This window comes from Castor canadensis, chromosome 12, assembly GCF_047511655.1.
Source record: "Castor canadensis chromosome 12, mCasCan1.hap1v2, whole genome shotgun sequence".
Lineage (NCBI taxonomy): Eukaryota > Metazoa > Chordata > Mammalia > Rodentia > Castoridae > Castor > Castor canadensis.
In genome coordinates, this window is record NC_133397.1 from 64,107,458 (window position 1) to 64,129,935 (window position 22,478).

The 22,478-nt window shown below is 38.7% G+C and overlaps 1 protein-coding gene and 1 long non-coding RNA gene across 4 annotated transcripts in view; both read right to left on the reverse strand.

Annotated features, from left to right (window-relative positions):
- The window catches only part of Dusp11 (dual specificity phosphatase 11), a 280,389-nt gene that overhangs the window by 215,263 nt on the left and 42,648 nt on the right, over positions 1–22,478 (reverse strand). The gene's annotated exons all lie outside the window — the stretch shown is intronic.
- Positions 13,501–22,250, reverse strand: LOC141415045 (uncharacterized). The gene is made up of 3 exons (XR_012440073.1): positions 22,165–22,250; positions 20,813–20,889; positions 13,501–13,675 (listed from the first exon to the last, which is right to left on the reverse strand). It is a non-coding gene; the product is annotated as an uncharacterized lncRNA (long non-coding RNA).

Below are 22,478 nucleotides of genomic sequence, written 5' to 3' on the forward strand. Positions count from 1 at the left end.
GTTTTCTCCAGCTATCATATCATGGCTGGATACCCCACAGGAGGACAAAGGTCCTAAGAAAACTCAAGGCAAAGCCCAGACACAAGATAGCAGTGCTGGAAATGAATGCTCATCTCCATCCCCGTATGAGCTTCCCCCACCAGGGAAGGTCAAGTTGGTACCTTTACCTTTTCCAACTGGGGACAAGCCTTAACCTCGACCTGTTCCTCAGAGGACACAGTCTTTTGCCTCACATAAGCACAAGGCAACTTACCCTGTCTGACCTCATTGTAACGCAGCTCAGTCTACAGCAGTCAATGCACGTCAACCAGCTAGTGCCAACAAATCTTTCATGAGTCCTGCCAAACCAACTCAGCCAATTTCAATGAATGCAAACCTAGGTTTAACCAAGGATACCCAGTATACCCAGTCTAGTGTAACCCAGTCTGCTACTGCTAGGCCTGCACCTTACAAAACCTCATCTTGCACTTCTTTCCAGTGGGACCCTGTTTCCACTCCTATGTCCAAGTTCTGACCACCACCTAAACCTCAAACACAATTTGCACTCCAAGATTTCAACTTTCAACCAATTCCATGGAGGAAGCTCAATGTTCCCGAGTCAGTAATGTCAAGCTCCTTCATAAAACAGCAGTGGCCAGAGTGTGAGGCCATGAAAAGGAAGGCTCACCAAAAGCATGAGAAAGCATCCAAGTACACTTCATTGGGAAAATTGCAATTGTTCAATGTAAAGGAAAAAGAAAAGGAGATTTCTAGATTCTATGGCTATGTAATGTAAGAGCTGCTATGGTTGCTGGTACCACGTTAGGTACCAAAAAGTTTTCACATGTATATGTAGATATAGATATATTAATATAAAGATACATAAATATATAAAAATTATATAGATAAAAATTTCTCTATGCTGGTGTATTTTAAAAATATAAATTTAAATAAACAAATGTAATAAATTTAATGGATGGGCAATAAAGAAACTTTTTGAGTTATGAGATGGGGCTACTTGTATTTTTTTGGAGTAAAGGTGGGAATACAGTCTACATTAGAAAGAAGGAAGTGGAAGTTGGATGGGAGAACAGGAGGAAGGAAAGGGTAAGAAATGAGGAAAGAGGAAGGAAGATGGTCCAGGAGTAGACAGGCCAAAAGACAGGAGATTATATGGGCTTATAAAAAGAAGAAGAATGGGTAAAATGACAGTCTAAAGTTGGGTTAAAAAATAAAATTTGGAGTAAGTTGAAAATGACAGAAGATGGGTCTAGGTTGACCAGAAAATTTGTAAAAACAATTTTCATGGAGAATGGTCTCATGCCTCATGTCCCACCCAATAAGCATTTTAGAAGATAAGGTTAGGACACAATTCCAACAGCATGAGTGTTGAAAGAACAGTGATTTATATTACCGGCCATCTTCTGGGTGGGCCTCAACTTGCTGCACTTTACTTGGCTAGGCCCCAAGTTATCAGCTGCCTCCAGAATGAACGGCCCTTGCCACTCCTGTGGTAGATTCTCCCATATTATATATTTACTGCTCCCAGCTTTAATCGTAGATAGGGATAGCTATACAAGGAATTTACTCACATTGCTTTCCTGTAAAAATTAGTTCTTGAGACACAATTCACCTATGATTAAATTTGCCATTTGATAGTATACAATTCAGTGGTGTTTAGTACATTCCCAAGATTTGCAACCATCACCAGAATCTAACTAATCCTTATCCCCAAAAGAAACACATCTACTCTTTAGCACTCATTCCATATTCCCTCCTCTCTGACCCTGAACAACTTGTAATCTCTATTTGCCTTTTCTGGACATTTTATAAAAATGGAATACAATATGTGACTTTTTATATCTGGCTTCCTTCACTTAGGAAGTGTCTATTGTTCCTCCCAGCAATCTCTCCTCTGTGCGTATCAGAAAAGGAGCTCTGGCTGCTCGTTTTCAATAGTGTACAGGGGTAGAGTGCCTCAGCCCTTCAGCTGGCATCACAGGACCCTGTACGTACAGTCACTCTTCAGAATCCACAGGTGATTGAGACCTCTCACAGATGCCAAAATCTGAGGATGCTCAAGTCCCTCATATAAAATGGGTAGTACTTGCATAGAACTGGCACATAACTTCTTCTGGTATACTTTAAGTTATCTCTAGATTATTTGTTGTACCAAATACAGTGCAAATGTAAATAGCACTTTATTACATAAAGCTATGTAAATAGCTTTATGGTTATATTGATTAGGGAGTAATAACCAAAAAATGTATACATGTTCTGTTCAGACACAATTTCTCTTCTGAAAATTCTTATTTTTTTTTTTTTGGCAGTACTCAGGGTCTCACATTTGCTAGGCAGGCGCCCTGCCACTTGAGCCATTCCACACGTCCCTTCTGAAAATTTCAGATCCAAGTTTGGTGGAATCCACACAGGCAGAACCCCTGGACACAAAGGATTGACTGTACCCACTTTGGGACTGGGCAAAACCACTCACCGTTTCAGCCATTCCTCTCAAACTGACCCATAGTGCTTTCCATGACACCTTCTGGCAGTATGAGGCCTCTTGAATACCACTCCCTCTGGTTCAAATGTTAATGCCAGGAAAATCAGATACCTACTGTTGGTGGTTTGCCCCATCCTCTTGTTCTAGGGTGTGCTTTATTCTGTATTTTCATAGGAAATGCTACTTCTGGGTTTTGGTTTGATCTCTTTCCAAGAGCAGGACTGGCCTCAAAACTTCTCAGCAGTCTCCATTTTTATTAAATCCTGTTCATTCTTTGGACATAATTATTTTTAAACTTGTGCTATTTTTTTAGCTGCCTGAAGCAGACTCTGTTTTCCCTACACCAGCTAAGATTGTGAGACAAAATGAGTGTTTTGGTACATGCCTATACTACGAGCTACTCAGGAGGCAGAGGCAAGGAGTTGTGTGAGTTTGAGCAAAGGTAGTGAGATCCTATCAAAAACAAAATACAAACAAAAGGACTGAGAGCATGTCTCAAGTGACTTACTCACCAGGCAACTGGTAGAGCACTTCCCTAGCATGCTCGAAGCCCTGGGTTGAATGCCCAGTACAAAAAAAAACCAATAAGTAGGCTTTCTGTTTCCCCTCTGACTAATATGGCATCTCATGTTTTATTTGCTCCACTGATGTTTTGAATGAGAAGTCAAAATCCAACAGCAGAAGGGCTTATGGGGAGGTTGTCACATCTGCTTACTCTAGGAAGAAATAAAACTTTTGGGCAGATAGAGAATCTGGAAGAAGACCCTACTCCTAAATGTGTATCTTTTGCTTGTCTTTGCATCTATTTTTCTAAACATGTACAAAACTGAATAGTTTTCCCTCATACTCTTGAAAACAAAAACCCTGGTCTATGCATAGTTTCTTCAGTTTAATTAATGGCTATGCCATCTTTCCATTTGCTCAGATCTGAAAACTTTGAAGTCATTTGCCTCCCAACTGAGGGCACACACAGAATATCATCCCTCTTCCTTCAGTTTACACCAGAACCTGTCCACTTTCTAATATTTTTCCTCTATATCGACTCTAAAATAAACTCTCACAATTTCTTGCCTGGATGGTTGCAGTAGATAGTTTTGTGTCCATTTTGAAATGTTGCCCCATTCACTGAAATCCTATTTCATCATCTTAATCTCTGACCCTCAAAGTCATTGGACCCTCTGAAGGCCATGTGTCTCAGGCTTCTTTTGCAGCTTTTGGAACTGTTTTCTCCAATATCCTTCTTCTTTCCAATAGGCACATTGGTTTTCCTCCAACTTCAGTTGCCATCTTTTCTTCTCTTGGGAGCTCCCTTTTTTGGGAGATACATAAAGGAGATGAATTGGTTTCAATTTCTGTTTCCCCTACCATTATAAACCTTCTAAGCAATGTCAACAAGGTGTACAGAATTCATTCCAATTTTTCCTCTACCCATTGTAATTTTCGTCTGCTATTAGGAGCACTCTGTGCAATAAAAGTCATATTAACCAAATGTAAGCTCTTAGGAGCCTCTGGGTCAGAGACTGTGTATTTCCTATAAGCTGTTAATCTCATTCTGTAAATTTACAGGGAAATTTTGTTGCAACTCTTTTGTTGGATCTTATTTAGGCTCCTCTACTTAAGTAGTCCCCTGGGGAGTCCTATAAGGACGCACCTCAGATAATTATTTATCTTGTCATTTCCTGAATTTGCATTAGGCTTCCGGCCATGGGTAAGGCCTGGTTAGGTATGGGACTTAGTTAGGATTCTCATTATAGAGGCATTGTGTGTCATCTTTTGCCTTGTCCATCAAAAGTCAGCACTCATTGGCCATGAGCAAGATTTTAATAAAGTAGGGTGGTAGGTAAATAATTCAGTCATTTTCTGAGGATCCCCCTTTATAGGTAGGGTTTGAATCTTTTCAACTAGTAATTCCAAGGTTGAAAAGGGATTATAGGCTCAGTAATGCCCACCATGCTGTCCTTGGGCATTTGTTCTTATTAGGTACTGACTTAGAGGAGACTGTCCTGCTCCAGTAGTATGGGTCCCCTTTCCAAATAATGTGTCCTGTCAGGTCTTAGAAGGGGAAATCATCCTTGTCCTGACATAACCCAGAGCATCCCAGATCAGCTGAGTTATGCCTGCCTTTGTTCCCTCAGGAGGAAGCAAGCCAGCAACTCCAAGGCAGCCAGAGTAAAGGGCAGGGTGGCTGGGACTTCAGGATAACTTGGATTAAAGAGACTGAATACTCAAATTAATTAAGTTTTCTTTGATCTTTTCATCTGGAGCATGGCTATCCTTGCTCATTGGAAACTTTCATTGTCTTTATACCATCAATTTAGTTTCTGGATGTTCATACTTCTTATTAGTAACTGCATAAATGCCTGCACATATGGAATTCCATCCCACTTACCTAATTTCTGGTAAAATGAGGACTATATGCCTTGCTGCTCAAAATAAAAATTACAATCTTGGAGGATTCCAAGATGGCGGCTAGAGGGAGGAAGCAGAAAGCGTGCCTCCTATAGTGAAATCTTGGAGAGACGCTAGAGACACACCTTGCAGGCAAAACCACTGAGAAGAGGCAAAACTTTGACCCCTCCACACCTCCAGCCGGCACAGAGAATCTCCACTTCATGTTAAACGGAGAAACCAGGAGGGGCCCCCAGCCACCAGACACCCATGCCCAAATGGCTTGGGAAGACACAGACAAGGTGAGCTAAGCGGTATGCGGTACTTCCACAGACAACCCTGGGCCAGATCAGCATAGCCCCCTGGACAGATGGACCCCCACCCAGGGAAAAAAGAGAAACTGAGTAATAAGCAATAAGAACAATAAAGACACGTTGCAAAGAGGGTGGGGCACACTGAGCACCAAAGAGTGGGGGAGGGGAATCCTTCCCAGAACTGTAAATAAACAAGCCAGGCCTGGCCGGAGAGGCTCTGGCGGGAGCGGGGGCGCACGCCCAGCAACCAGGAGCAGGAAAGCTTGTAAAAGTGGCGGAGGGAGGAAAACTCCACAGGAGAGAGGGGAAGACCCACCTCCCACATGAGCTGTAACAAACATGCCGGCGGCAGGAGCAGCAGCACACACCCAGCAAGCAGAAGCGGAAAAGCTTGTAAAAGTGGTGGTGGGAGGAAAACTTCACAGGAGAGGGGGGAAGACCCACTTCCCACATAAACTGTAAATAAACACACAGGCCAGAGAAAGCGGGTGCAGTGTCACCTCCCCCAGTGTGCTTGGAAAGGGGAAAGCATGTAGCAGTGGCTCGTGCACAGGAGAACTCTGAGTAAACAAAGCCTGCAAGGCCAAGTGAGTGTTATCCTCACCCCAGAGATCTGCATAAATAAAACCTCCAGCTACAGCAGGCTGACAACAGCGGGCAGGCAAGCCACAGTTGCCTGCTATCATTCACAGACCTGTCTCCAGATTCTTTTTTTTCTCTCTCCCTACCTTTGACGAGAAAACAACCAAACTATACCTGCATACTGAAAAACTTACTGAAACTGTATTGCATTTGAACTTGGGACACTTTGTGGGTTTTTGTTTTTTTGTTTCTTTTTTTTTCTGTGCAATTTTGTTCTACTTTATGCATCCCCTTTGATGAGAAAACTACAGAACAACATCTGAGGCACCAACTCCAGGATTGAAGGCTGAGACAGACACCCAAATTATTAAGACTAAAACTTCATTGCATTTGAACTTGGAGGTTTTTTTATTTTCTATTTTTCATTTTATTTTATTTTATATTATTTTTATATATTTTTCTTTCATTTATTTACTTTTTATTTTTATTTTTATCTTTATTCTTTTTATTTTTTATTTTCAATCCTCTCTCTGTCTCTCTAATGCCTTTTCAGCTTATGGTTGATTACTACACTGTCTCTCCCTGTTTATACCTTTGAAACTTTTTTTGTTTGTTCTTTGTTTTGTTTTTTTTCTTTCTACTTATTTGTTTTTCCCTTTTGCTTTAACTTCTTTGCTTTCCATCCCTTCTCACCTTTCCATTCTAAATATCACTACTGCTATTATTATAAGACAGAAAATACTTAATTGCACACGGTACAAGGACAATAACAACACCAAGGGCAATGAAGGGAAGACAGAAAAAACAGGGAAACCAGTTTCCCCACAGCAAAAAATTAGTACAGGAACCAGAGGGAAATGAAGAAAACAGATACTCAGATCCAGACTCCAACAAAATGAAGGTAAACTATGCCAAAGAACCCAAAGAGGCCCACAAGAATAATTTAAAAGAAGACATACTACAGGTACTCAATGAGAATTTTATAGAGATGATACTGGATAGGGTTAACCAAAATGTACAGAAGACACTCAAGAAATTCGAAGGCAACAAAAATAGAGATTTGAAAAAGCAAAAGAAGAAATAAAGGAAACCACAGAAGCACTGTAGAAACACCAATGTGAAACACAGAACACGATTTAAAAAGTGAAAAATGAACTCAGGACAAAAATACACACCATTGAAGAGGAAACCACTCAGGATATGGAAAACCTCAGAAAAACAGAATGAACCAGAACGGCAAAACAAAATGGAAGGCCAATCCAGCAGAATAGGACAAACAGAAGACAGAATCTCAGACCTTGAAGATGAAATGGTAATTAAAGGAAAAACTGAAGAACTATTAATTAAACAACTCAAGACCTGTGAAAAGAAAATGCAAGAACTCACCGACTCCATCAAAAGGCCACTCTTGAGAATCAAGGGCATCAAAGAAGAAGAGGTGCAAAAAAGGGAATGTGTAATATATTCAACAAAATACTAACAGAAAATTTCCCAAATCTAGAGAAAGATAGTCCCATACAGATGCAAGAGGCCTCCAAAACATCAAACAAACCAGATCAAACTAGAACTACCCCATGACATATCATCATTAAAACAACAAGTTCAGAAAGTAGGGAAAGAATATTGAAGGCTGTAAAAGAGAAAAAACAAATAATATACAAAGGTAAACCCATCAAAATCACAGCAGACTTCTCAACAGAAACATTAAAAGCAAGAAGAGCGTGGGGTGAGATCTTCCAGGCACTGAATGAAAATAACTTCAACCCCAGGATACTCTACCCAGCAAAACTATCATTCAAAATAGATGGAGCAATAAAAGTCTTCCATGATAAGCAGAAACTAAAACAATATGTGAACACAAAGCCACCACTACAAAAGATTCTTCAAGGGATTCTGCACACAGAAAGTGAAACCCAACTTAACCATGAAAGGACACATAGCACCAAAACACAGGAAAAGAAAAATAAGAAAGTAGAGAGTAACTTCAACTTAGGAACACACAATCAAACCCTCAAACAACTAGGACAACTAAATGACAGGAATCACCACACACCTATCAGTACTAACACTTAATGTTAACAGACTTAATTCACCAATCAAAAGGCACCGCTTGATGAAATGGATTAAAAAGGAAGATCCAACAATTTGTTGCTTACAGGAGACCCATCTTACTGACAGAAATAAGCATAGTCTTAGGATGAAAGGCTGGAAGAAGATTTACCAAGCCAATGGCCCCCGAAAACAGTCAGGAATAGCAATACTTATCTCTGACAAAGTAGACTTCAAACCTACACTGATCAAACAAGATAAAGAAGGGCATTCCATACTAAAAAAGGGGGAAATAGACCAAAAGGAAATAATAATTGTTAACCTGTATGCACCCAATGTCAACACACCCAATTTCATCAAACATACCCTGAAAGACCTAAAAGCATATATTAACTCCAACACAATGATTGTGGGAGATTTTAACTTCCCATTATCATTAATAGATAGGTAATCCAAACAAAAAATCAATAAAGAAATCCAAGATCTAAAATATACAATAGACCAACTGGACCTAATTGATGTATACAGAATATTTCATCCAACTTCTACACAATATACATTCTTCTCAGCAGCCCATGGAACCTTCTCCAAAATAGATCATATCCTAGGGCACAAACCAAGCCTCAGCAAATATAAGAAAATAGAAATTATACCAGGCATACTATCTGATCACAATGCAGTAAAACCAGAACTCAACAACAAAAGTAAAGACAAAAACCATGCAAACAGCTGGAAACTAAATAACTCATTACTTAATGAACAATGGATCATCGATAAAATAAAAGAGGAAATTAAAAAGTCCTGGAAGTCAATGAAAATGAAAACACAACCTACCGGAACCTATGGGACACAGAAAAGGCAGTCCTGAGAGGAAAGTTTATAGCCATGAGTGCATATATTAAAAAGATTGAAAGATCCCAAATCAATGACCTAATGATACATCTCAAACTCCTAGAAAAACAAGAACAAGCAAATCCCAAAACAAATAGAAGGAGAGAAATAATAAAAATAAGAGCTGAAATCAATGAAATAGAAACCAAAAAAACCATACAAAGAATTAATGAAACAAAAAGTTGGTCCTTTGAAAAAATAAACAAGATTGAGAGACCCCTGGCAAACCTGACTAAAATGAGGAGAGAAAAAACCCTAATTAGTAGAATCAGGAATGCAAAAGGGGAAATAACAACGAACACCAAGGAAGTCCAGGAAGTCATCAGAGACTACTTCGAGAACCTATATTCAAATAAATTTGAAAATCTTAAAGAAATGGACAGATTTCTAGATACATGTGATCATCCAAAACTGAACAAAGAGGAAATTAATCACCTGAATAGATCTATAACACAAAATGAAATTGAAGCAGCAATCAAGAGTCTCCCCAAAAAGAAAAGTCCAGGACTTGATGGATTCTCTGCTGAGTGCTATCAGACCTTTAAAGAAGAACTGATACCAACCCTCCTTAAACTGTTCCATGAAATAGAAAGGGAAGGAAAACTGCCTAACACATTTTATGAAGCCAGTATTACACTTATCCCAAAACCAGGCAAAGACATCTCCAAAAAGGAGAACTATAGGCCAATCTCCTTAATGAACATTGATGCAAAAATCCTCAACAAAATAATGGCAAACCAAATTCAACAACACACTAAAAAAATTATTCACCATGACCAAGTAGGCTTCATCCCAGGAATGCAGGGTTGGTTCAACATATGAAAATCAATAAACATAATAAACCACATTAACAGAAGCAAAGACAAAAACCACTTGATCATCTCAATAGATACAGAAAAAGCCTTTGATAAGATCCAATACCAATTCATGATAAAAGCTCTAAGAAAACTAGGAATAGAAGGAAAGTACCTCAACATTATAAAAGCTATATATGACAAACCTACAGCCAGCATTATACTTAACAGAAAAAAACTGAAACCATTCCCTCTAAAATCTAGAACCAGACAAGGATGCCCACTATCTCCACTCTATTCAACATAGTACTGGAATTCCTAGCCAGAACAATTAGGCAAGAAGAAGGAATAAAAGGAATACAAATAGGTAAAGAAACTGTCAAAATATCCCTATTTGTAGATGACATGATCCTATACCTTAAAGACCCAAAAAACTCTACTCAGAAGCACCTAGACACCATCAACAGCTATAGCAAGGTAGCAGGATATAAAATCAACATAGAAAAATCATTAGCATTTCTATACACTAATAATGAACAAACTGAAAAAGAATATATGCAAACAATTCCATTTACAGTAGCCTCAAAAAAATCAAATACCTAGGTGTAAACTTAACAAAAGATGTGAATGACCCCTACAAGGAAAACTATACACTTCTGACAAAGAGATTGAGGAAGACTATAGAAAGTGGAGAGATCTCCCATGCTCATGGATTGATAGAATCAACATAGTAAAAATGTTTATACTCCCAAAAGTAATCTACATGTTTAATGCAATCCCCATCAAAATTCCAATGACATTCATTAAAGAGGTTGAAAAATCTACCTTTAAATTTATATGGAAACACAAGAGGCCACGAATAGCCAAGGCAATACTCAGTCAAAAGAACAATGCTGGAGGTATCAAGATACCTGACTTCAAACTATATTACAAAGCAATAACAATAAAAACAGCATGGTACTGGCACAAAAACAGACATGAAGACCAGTGGAACAGAATAGAGGACCCAATATGAAGTCACACAACTATAACCAACTTATTTTTGACAAAGGAGCTAAAAATACACAATGGAGAAATAGCAGCCTCTTCAACAAAAACTGCTGGGAAAACTGGTTAGCAGTCTGCAAAAAACTGAAACTAGATCCATGTATATCACCCTATACCAATATTAACTCAAAATGGATCAAGGATCTTAATATCAGACCACAAACTCTAAAGTTGATACAGGAAAGAGTAGGAAATACTCTGGAGTTAGTAGGTATAGGTAAGAACTTTCTCAATGGAACCCCAGCAGCACAGCAACTAAGAGATAGCATAGATAAATGGGACTTCATAAAACTAAAAAGCTTCTGCTCATCAAAAGAAATGGTCTCTAAACTGACGAGAACACTCACAGAGTGGGAGAAAATCTTTGCCAGCTACACATCAGACAAAGGACTGATGACCAGAATGTATAGGGAACTTAAAAAACTAAAATCTCCCAAAACTAATGATCCAATAAAGAAATGGGCAAGTGAACTAAACAGAACTTTCTCAAAAGAAGAAATTCAAATGGCCAGAAAACACATGAAAAAATGCTCACCATCTCTAGCAATAAAGGAAATGCAAATTAAAACCACACTAAGATTCCACCTCACCCCTGTTAGAATAGCCATCATTAGCAACACCAACAACAGGTGTTGGCAAGGATGATGGGAAAAAGGAACCCTCTTACACTGTTGGTGGGAATGTAAACTAGTACAACCACTCTGGAAAAAAATTTGGAAGCTACTTAAAAAGCTAAATATTGATCTACCATTTGATCCAGCAATACCACTCTTGGGGATATACCCAAAAGACTGTGACACAGGTTACTCCAGAGGCACCTGCACACCCATGTTTATTGGACCACTATTCACAATAGCCAAGTTATGGAAACAGCCAAGATGCCCCACCACTGACAAATAGATCAAGAAAATGTGGTATCTATACACAATGGAATTTTATGCAGCCATGAAGAAGAATGAAATGTTATCATTTGCTGGTAAATGGATGGAATTGGAGAACATCATTCTGAGTGAGGTTAGCCTGTCCCAAAAGACCAAAAATCGTATGTTCTCCCTCACATGCGGACATTAGATCAAGGGCAAACACAACAAGGGGATTGGACTTTGATCACAAGATAAAAGCGAGAGCCCACAAGAGAGATATGAGGATAGGTAAGACACCTAAAAAACTAGATAGCATTTGTTGCCCTCAACGCAGAGAAACTAAAGCAGATACCTTAAAAGCAACTGAGGCCAATAGGAAAAGGGGAACAGGTACTAGAGAAAAGGTGAGATCAAAAAGAATTAACCTAGAAGGTAACACACATGCACAGGAAATCAATGCAAGTCAACTCCCTGTATAGCTATCCTTATCTCAACCAGCAAAAACCCTTGTTCCTTCCTATTATTGCTTATACTCTCTCTTCAACAAAATTAGAGATAAGGGCAAAATAGTTTCTGCTGGGTATTGAGGGAAAGAGGGGGAGAGGGAGAGGGTGGAGCGGGTGGTAAGGGAGGGGGTGGTGGCAGGGGGGAGAAATGACCCAAGCATTGTATGCACATATGAATAATAAAACAATAAAAAATAAATAAATAAAATAAAATAAAAATTACAATCTTATTCCTACGGGAGGAGGATGGTCTTTGAAAGGAAAGTCCTGGGGCACGGGCTTCTGGATAGACATGCTGATGCATGATATTTGGCCAGACAGTGGACTTGAATTTGCTTAGTTCCCAGTGTGCTGGTGTGAGTCTCTGGATTTGTATCCTTTTCTGTCCTGGACATTTCTTCATAGTTGATGTGCTGGATGTTCTTTCATTTCCGTGGGCAATGCAATAAGGAAAGGAGCATGATAACCTTGTCTGGAGATGTAAAGACATTCTTGAATTCTCTCTCATGGGGGAATGGGGTGGGGGCAGATAGGATAATGAGAAAGAAGAGAAAAAATGTCTCTTTTAAAATATGCTTAATTGAAAGCTGGTCTATAAAGTAAGTTATTGGACTAAAACTATAATTGTGAGCATATTTAGGTGTCTATTTTGATTACAACAAGAGAATCACTAACCAGGTCATTAAAAACAAAGGCAGTCAAGTACCAATGTCTAACTACTCAGGAGGCAGAAATCAGGAGGATCATGGTTCATAGCCAGCCTGGACAAATAGTTTGTGAGACCCTATCTCAAAAAAACTCATCACAAAAAAGGACTGGCAGAGTGGCTCAAGGTATAGACCTTGAGTTCAAAACCCAGTACTGCAAAAAACTGGGGTGAATGCGAACATCTGTTCCTTATGCTTGGATGCATGTTGAACTCAGCAGTAAGGCCTTTTCACAAACCTGTTTTTTAAATTAGTTTTCAACAAAATCCATAGGGTCAAGTGAGTTCTTAACACTTCAAAATAAATAGTCATCATGAGAAAAACATGTAATATGTCTTAACAATGTTGGATTCCTTAAAAATAAGATTCAGAAAAAGAAGTAGAAAAAAAATTACCTTTAAAAGTAATCTATAGTATACAAACATACTAATGAATGACATAAATGAGCAATATTACACAAAATAGAATATTAAATATTTGTTTGTAATAATTTTTCCCTTCATTGTACAGAATTCATAAGAGTTTCTGGACTATCTAGCTGCATAAAAACTTTTGAACTATCTGTTAATACAAAATGATGCCAAGTTGTGTTGATTTCTTTCTCACAGAACCCAAAAAATTCACATAAATCTCTTTTTTCCTGTACCCTCACTGTTCATCTGTTCCACTAATATCTTCTTTTCTTCTCTATTCATGTCTCCATTTTGCATACCTTGCACCCAAGCATGGAAAAGAGAGAATGCAAGAGGTCCAAGATTTTATAGTGTCTGCTTCCAAGGGGGAAGAAGCTACAATAACTGCACTGGTTTTACTTTTTAAAGAAGAGAGAAAGTAACCTTAACGCTTCTTATAAATGAAGGAGCCAGGTGGTGGGATGTCTACATGGCTCAAAGATCCATGGGAAGGAAATTATGGGCAAAGAATTATACCAAGTCCAGAAGAGGTAAAGTTTGCAGTCAGCTGAATCTTCCTCCTCTCTGATGTTTGCTTAATCAGCAGAGTCCATTTTTCATAGGATCAGGGCTCTGAAACGAAGATCCCGGCTTCTGAAACTTGACAGGAAGTAACATCCATAAGTGTAAGAGTGTAAAATCAAGGTTTGACCAAGAAACAATTCCTACAATGAAATGGGAAAAAAGGAGAGAAGGAAGATGCAAGTCCAACCTGGCCCAAGACAGTCCAGGTCAAGAAAGATGAAAGTAAAAACCAACCTTGGATCACATCATTCCCACAAGGAACACTCAATTAACTTCACCTTCTCTTCAACCAAGTTACGAAACAGCTCTTTAATCCTTCCCTTCTTCAGTAAGTTCACCAATGAGAACAATTTAAATGGTTTCAAGAACATTATAATTGCTAAATCTCAATGTTTCTTTTCTTCTTCCCAAGGATGTTAACCATATATGCAATATATAATAATGTTATAATATCTATTATAATGTGAATTACGAGTAACTTTATTAATGAACATTTATAAGAAACATTGAGATGATCTCCCTAACAGGGGAAAAAGGAACTATTATGTTGCCTTTCAGGATTTTACCTTCTCAGACTCAGCCATTTAGGTGCAACTATAGCACGCCTCTTATTCTCTCCATACAATCCTGTTTTCTGGTTGGGAAATTGATCTCACTATTGGCTACTTCATACCTTTCAACTGTCTACTTTATGACATCATTCTCCCACCAAACCTACCATCACCTGGTAGAATCTTCAGGTTTCCATGGAGTTGTCTGTAAAATTTAGATCATCGCAAGTGACCAGTGATCACTGACAAGTATCCTTCATACTGGGCATATTTGATGTTTGGATTGAGCTACCCAGACATCTTGTAGTATCATCTCTTCATCTATTGTATCTACAATTGATGTTAATTCTTCTCTGACCATGACAGATGAGGAAAGAAACTTAAAGAAAAAACTTTAAACCTAATGAAAAAATTAGATTTCCTCCCCAACCCTAAATTTAGATGTAGAGTCAAAACAGCTTAGAATAACAGGGAGGGTATTGAACTGAAAATATGGGGACTTAATTTCATTATCGGCTTTGATATTACTAGGTATGTGACTTTGGACAGAACTTGCTACATGAGAATAACAGACTGCCCATGTTCTGTTCCTTTTCTAATATTGAGAAATCAGAGATTTCTTGAGAGTGTTAGTTTCAGCAGAAACAGATAAAAGCTGGGTGATATTAAAAAAAATCTAGCATTATATACCAATATGTTTCATCTGTAACAATCTCCCCCCACTAATACTCCCACTTCAGAATTTCAAACTTAATGTTGATCAAAAAGTAATATTCATGTGTTTTGGAGTTTTCTGTTTAAAGTGGGTAAAAAGAGAAATAGGGAGATAATAGGGAGAGGACTGTGTTATCAGCAGGCAAGATTTTCTAGAAGAAGAAAGTTTAGGATTGTTTAAGCATAGCTGACAAAAACTGGAGGGAGTGAAGCAAATATTAAAATGAGGGAATAGTATACATAAAAATTAAAGAGATGGAGAGAAGTGAGATGTTCTCAAGAAATGGTTTAGGACAGAATGTTGAGAGAACTATTGAATTTAAGTTATAGCACCAAAAGAACAGAGTGAAGTCTATTCAGAGGAAGGCAAAATGAAATTGGTTTCAGCAAATGCTTGTATAATAGACTAGGGAGGTAATTAAGGGTAGAGCACTATGAAAAGGAGCTTATCAGAAAAGTCAGCTTTGGTTGTTTTGGTTTTTTTTCTATTGACTCTGAACACAAATGATGCTTGACAATTTTGAATATGAACATTGTAGAAATATATTTTAGAAATGATTCTTCCTATAAACATGCTAAGAAAAGGGGTTAGTTGGCTGGTGTAACAGAATGTTCGGTATCCTATTTCACTTTGATTTTTAAATTACATGGATTTTTTAATGATGTATTTTAAAACTTGAATCAGAAGTAAGTTTCAAGTAAAAGCTTCTAAAGCTTCTTTTTATCTTTACAATAACTTTGCTTTGTTTTGTTTTGTTTGGTAGTACATGGGTTTGACCTGAAGGTCCACGATGTGCTAGGCAGGCACTCTACCACTTGAGGCAGTCCTCCAGTGCAATAATTTTCTTCCTAAAACAGAGTACATATTTATTAATAGTCACTAACAGTTTTCAGACCCAAGAATTCAAAGGAAGATCTTTCTCAGAATAAAAAGTCAAACCTCACAACTCTAATTCCACATTTATCTAAAACAAATTTTCTGAAGTCTGTTGGGTTTTTCAACATTTAAAAGAATTGTTTGGGGCTGGAGGTGTAGCTCAAGGACATAGTGCATAACTAGCACATGCAAGATACTCAGTTCAACCTTCAGCACCAAAAGAATTTTTTTTGTTTTAGTTAAATACCAGTGGTAATTTTTTCAGGCTGTAAGGGCAACATGGTCCTGAATGTTGATGATGACTATAAGTTAAATCTTGAGGAAAAATATAAAATCCTTCACAATTCTTTTTAAGTGTTTTTCCTGGTTTTTTTGCAGCTGTATTAATTGAAATATCTATCTAGTAATAATGCAATTCCTTTATATTTACTACCTTACTCTTCAGTTTGTAATTTATTCACTTTATTTGTTGAGTTTAGTTTTGTTTTTTGGTGTGTGCTGGGAGGGATGGCATCTCATTCTGTGGCTCGAGCTTGACCTCAAACACTTGGGCACAAGCAATCCTCCTGCCTCAGCATTTCTGAGTGCTGGGACTATGGATGCACCCAGATTCATACCAGTTTTTACTGAAATATTGGTCTACATAAAATAGAGCTACCTAAATGTTCACATTTACTGAATTTTTCTGCCTGTTACATACTTTATACTGATGTAGTTTCTCTGTCTTTAAGCACTGGTTAGAAGTACATTCAAAATCAATCTGGGTGGAGTGGTGGCTGTCTATAATCCCAGCCACTCCGAAGCTAAGGTTGGAGGATGGCAAGTTCAAGGGCCACCCTGGGCAACTTAGTCAAACTCTGCCTCAAAAAATTTTTAATCCAAAATCATCTATTGTGGGCTGTTTTTTTTTAAGCTAACAGTGTTCACTAAAATAAAGTAGATAAATTCATTTTCATATTATATGTATGATAACAGATTTTCACTTATTAATAAGTTTATTATGCTTTGATGCTTGCTATATATCCAAATTTTCATTAATATTTACATATTCTTTTTAGTTCTTTGTAGTTTGTCTCTCTTTGCAAAACTTACTATGTATTCTTCCATGTAAATCATGCATAAATGTCACTTTTATTCATGGATGAGTTATCACTATTATTATTATAACCATGTTACCTGATGAGTAATGAGTCCCAGAAAGTTTAAATACCTTTTTTCCCAAAAAGAAATTTTATTAGGATGTATTTGTTATACAGGAGGGATTCATTGTGACAATTCCAAATAGGCTTATATTGTATATTGGTTAGATCATCCCCCCGTCTCTCCCCCTTGACCCCCTCCCCACCCCAGTTAAAGCAATTGCAAGAGGTTTCTTTGTTCTATTTGATATAAGTATAGAAATCCATCAACCATATATCCTCGCCTTAATCTCCTTCACTCACCCTCCCTCCTCCACAAGTACCCCACACACTGTATCTGTTTTACTGTCATGTCTTTCATTATTAATATTTAAATCAATGTTCAAAGGGGTGTCTCAATGTATCCCTGCTGTGAGTATACTTTACTATGGTCCATTCAATGCTTTCCATTGCTCTACCTTGCCCTTTTACTTCCCACCAACCCTCTCCCCGCCATTTTTCAATAGCTTTCAATACATATCCTTATATCCTCTACCTGCACAGATGCTATGTTTTATGATATTGTTCATGCTCTATCCTTCACTTTTCGTTTCCCTCCTTCCCCAAGTTCCATAGAGTAGTTCCATTATTACAAACATGTTCTACATATGTTAATCTTTTGGATCTATCTTCCACATATGAGAGAAAACATGTGGCTTTTGTCTTTCTGGCTTACTTCGCTTAACATGATGTCCTCCAATTGCATCCATTTTCCTTCAGACCACATGTCATTATTCTGTATGGCTGAGTAAAACTCCATTGTGTATATATGTCACATTTTCTTGATCCATTCAACAGCTCTAGGGCATCTGGGTTGCTTCCAGAGCTTGGCTATTGTGAACAGTGCTGCGATGAACATCAGTGTACAGGTATCTCTATTGTATCCTGACTTATCTTCCTTCCAAAAAGCATTTTTTGAGAAAGTAACTCTAGGGTAGTCATTTTGACTTAGGATCAGAAGTTAGGCTTGAAGAGAGTACACAATGACCCTTTAAATTTACCACCTGCTTTGTGCTATAAGTGAACTCTATGAAATGACATATGACCTGAGCAAACAAAATGAGACGGTGAAGATAAAAATGGTAATAGCATACTATTGTCATCCATTCTTCCTTCCTTCCTTCCCTCCTTTCTTGGCAGTACTTGGGATTGAACTCAGGGCTCCAGGCTTCCTAGGCAGTGCTCCTCTACTGCTTAGCCACAGCTCCATTTTTTGCTCTAGGTTTTTTTTTTCTCTAGTTACTTTTGAGATATGGTTTCACTTTTATCTGGGTTACCCTGGAATGTGATCTTCTATTTTACCTTCCCACCATAGCTGGGACAAATGACAGGCATATGCCACCACACCCAGCCATTGGTTGACCTGGAAACAGTGAACTTGTTTTTGCCTGGTGGCCTTTTGAATTACTACACTTCTGATCTCATCCTCCCAAGTAGCTAGGATTGCAGGCTTGAGTCACCATGCCCAGCCAGTAGAACAGGTTGCTAATGAACAGCAACAAAAACAAACATAAGAAGTTCTGTTTCTCCTAGTTTCTGGTCTTTGCACAGATCACAGAGTCCTGGCAAGGGAGTCAGGTTCTGTAACCTGGTACTGATACCTGGGAGATTTTTTATTTGATGGTACTAGTGTTTGATTCAGGACCTCATGCTTCCTCGGCAGGTATTCTAACACATAGGTCACTCTGCCAGCACTGTTTTGTGTTGGGTAATTTTGAGTTATGGTCAGTATGAATTCTTTGGACCTCAGTTACCTCACTGGTAAGATGGTAATGTTAGAAGTTCTCTAAGGATATCCTAGTTCTAAAATAGGTCAATTTTAGGACATAGTTATGAGTTCATATTAGTGCAGGCTCAAACAAAAGAAGGTAGAAAGCAGGTTGAATCTAGCCCAGAGAACAATGCAGGAACCAGAACACTATGGGTCTCCTATACCCAATGTGGAAGAAAATGCAGTTCATCAGAAGAGTACCAAACTGCTTCATCAGTTACAGCCATCCTAAACTGTTTGATTTCTGGTTTCTCAGTGAGTATTGGTATTAAAGACTTCCTGATTTAAGCAACCTTGAGATAATACTGCTCCTAAAAGAGAGTTTGCCAAGCTCATCAATTTTCATCACTCCTTTCTTCCTACAGAAAATTTCCAAAATCCATCTTTACTTGGAACTGCATATTCTCTGCAGCTCTTAATTCCTGTAGTGAGCAATGCTGCTTCTCTAACAGAAAGCATCTGCAACTTCTCCAGTCTGTGGTCCAGTAATCACTTCAGCATGGCTGCTGCCATCAGCCTTTGTCACCTCTTTCTAGACACTCATGGGTAATGCCTACCTTTACCAACATTCTAGCACAACCATGTCGCCTGAGGTTAATAGCCAGAGCCAGATCTCTACTTCAGCTACCTCTTACCTAAGTGTTTTTGAGTGGGATATCACAGGAAGCACTGAAAAATAGTCATCCTCACTTGGAGACTTTACTGTGACTCTTATTGACAGGAACACAGCAATTTCATCCATGACTATGACAACACAGTATAATGATCCAGATGCCCATGCAGTGGTCCCCCTGTAATCATCATTGTCTGCCAACTTTGTTCAAGGGACACCATCTCAGATTCCAGATCTAGGACATAGACTGTCTCTTCTCTATCAGGAAGGACAGGTTTATTACTATAATCAGAACACATCAAGGCCTCTCTTATCTGGAGAACTTGGCCCCTGCTTACAATCCTATGGCAATGATTCATACACAGGGAGTAGGGCCTCTGCCCCTCATCCAGAAATGGTAATGGTGCTAAGGGAGGTTCAGTCTACAGATGTCCTAACTCCAGTTTCTACCACTGTAATCTACTGCTCCATGGCTGCTCAACCCATCATAGAAATGAGATTTCAAGGTGCATACAAAGAGCTTTTTTAAAAAGGAAAAGAATAGGATTAGCATTCAAAAGGAAAATCAAGTCTGTAGGTGAGTAGTGGTTAGTCCAGAGATAGGTAAAGTTCAAGTCCTGAAATTTCAACTACTACTCTCACTCATGGCTCTCCATTTTCAGATCTGATATAAGATGGAGGGCTGGGGCCATGGCTTAAGTGATACAGTGCCTGCTTAGCAAATGTGGGGTGCTGAGTTCAAACCCCAGTACTGCAAATAATTAATTAATTAGTTGGTTAATTAATTAGATAGTTAACTAGTTAGTTAATTAATTAGGGCAGAAATGCATAATGTTATAATGGCCTTCCATGTGCATTTCCCAGATCCCCAGAAGCACACTTTTCACTGCCCAAACACTGTCATTAATTCCCTTTCCTGATCTATTGTTTTGATCTCTTTTGAAAATACTTCAAAACTTTTCAAGGTACTAAGTTTAATTTTCCATAATTCCCTTGTGTTCAGAGATCTTTTCCAAATTTTATAGGCCCAAAATATGTCTTTGTTCATTTATTTCAGGAAGAATGACTCCATTTTCACTCCTAGTCCATGGTTTCAAATATTCTTATAGTCACAAGTAGGGTGGAGAGAATTGAGTGTACCTTCTATAAGAATGATAATCTTTATAAAACTATTTTTCCTTTTTCATGGTGCTTGTGATTGAAACAAGGGCAAAGAGCATAATGGGCAAGTGTTCTATTGCTAAGCCACACCCTAGGTCCAAAACATTTCATCTTTTAAAAATCATATTCACTATTATTTGACTTGAAAACATCCCATGAAATACAAAGAAAGCCAAGAAAGAATGACATCAAAGGATAAGCAGTAACAACTGCAAAAGTCACCACCTATCTCTTAACACAGAGTCCTGTTCATGGACCTGAAGAACAGCAAATAAAAATGTCTTGCCCACTGTTGGCAGGGGCTTGGTTGCTGTGTCGGTGTGTAGGGGGAGGAGTAGCTCACTTACCAGAGATTGACTTCTTCCTTGACTCTTTTCAGAAATGGAAACTTCCATGAGGATGGAGACTTCCCTAGGATCACAACCTGCAAGTCAGACATTTGTTTTTCACAAACTCCAGAATTCCTCAAGTCTTGCATTAGAATAAATGTTCAGACACTTAAGAGCAATGTACCAGCTGAGCCTTGGAGGCATTTGAATAAGAGCTCAGTCCAAAGTTCTACCAATATCTTGGCCTTGCCTCTAGTTCCAAACCAGGGACAATTAGAAAATGGGCATTGGTTGAAATTAAAAACCAAGCTTTTAAAGCCTCTGGGTTCATACCAGGTCACAAATGAAAATCAAGATCCACTGCTACTCCCTTTAGAAATCCCTAACATTTACCAGTTTCTGGCCTGCATTAATCCTTTAGGCCAAGAAGAGAAGCCTGGTTCTAAAAATGCCAATTTGGGAAAGAATTGCCTAAGTCTTCAGGTCCAAGGGACACTTGAAAATGGGATTGAGTCTAGCAATGGTTTTGCAGACATTGCTACATTGGTGGGTGATATTCACCTCCTGTCCATTTTCCACACATTGACAGATATTGACCAATCCATAGTTTCCACACCCAACAAAGCCAAAGATAGGAGAGATATCAAGGTGAATCAGGCACAGGAAAAGTCAAGCATCATAGAGGGTCCAACTGACCAAATCAGAAAGAAGAAAGATGGAGCCTCTGAGCCTCTAGAGGGTGGTCCCAAGCACAAAATTCAACGCTGTAACCCAGACTGCCCATTCAAGGAACAAGTCATTGTGTACAGTGCTACAGTCAGTGACTGGGCTTCTGTGAACACAACTAAGCATTTGAACAGCAAACCCTCAAAAGTTGCATCAGGCAGAGCTAGCAATCCTAAAGGCCATGCACAGGAAGAGATTAAAAAAAAAACTCAAGAGAAAGAAGTCCAAGAAAGCTGAAGAGAATAAGCAGTTAGCAAACAAAGTGAAGGCAGAAGAAAAGACAACTATTGCCAAGGTGAAGCAGAAGAGAAATTAACTTGAGATTAGCCAGGAGAGCTTCAGAAATCCTTGAAGATACCTAGGCATGAACATTCTGGAGTCAGTGCAGGTTTTTCATGCACTAGGGAAGAAGAATGATAAGAAAATTGGACCATCTTCCTTCAGGCCCTAGCAAACTCAAAAAGCACAAAGCCTCTCAGTTTTCTCCAGCTATCAAATCATGGCTGTAAACCCCACATGAGGGCAAAGGTCCTAAGAAAACTCAATTTAAAGTCCAGACACAAGAGAGCAGTGCGGAAATGAATGTCCATCTCCATCCCCATATGAGCTTCCCCAACCTGGGAAGGTCAAGTTGGTACCTTTACCTTTTCCAACTGGGGACAAGCCTCAACCTCAACCTGTTCCTTGGAGGTCACAGTCTCTTGCCTCACTTAAGTGCGCTGCATCTTACTCTGTCTGGCCTCATTGCAACACAGCTCAATCTACAGTAAATATACCTCAACCAGCTAGTGCCAACAAATCTTTCATGAGTCCTGCCAAACCAACCAATGTAACCCTACCAGGTTTGACTAAGCCTACCCAATCTACCCAGCTGAGTGTGACTCACTCTGCTGCTATTAGGCCTACAGCCTACAAAACATCATCTTGTACTTCTTTCCAGCAAGGCCTTGATTTGAAG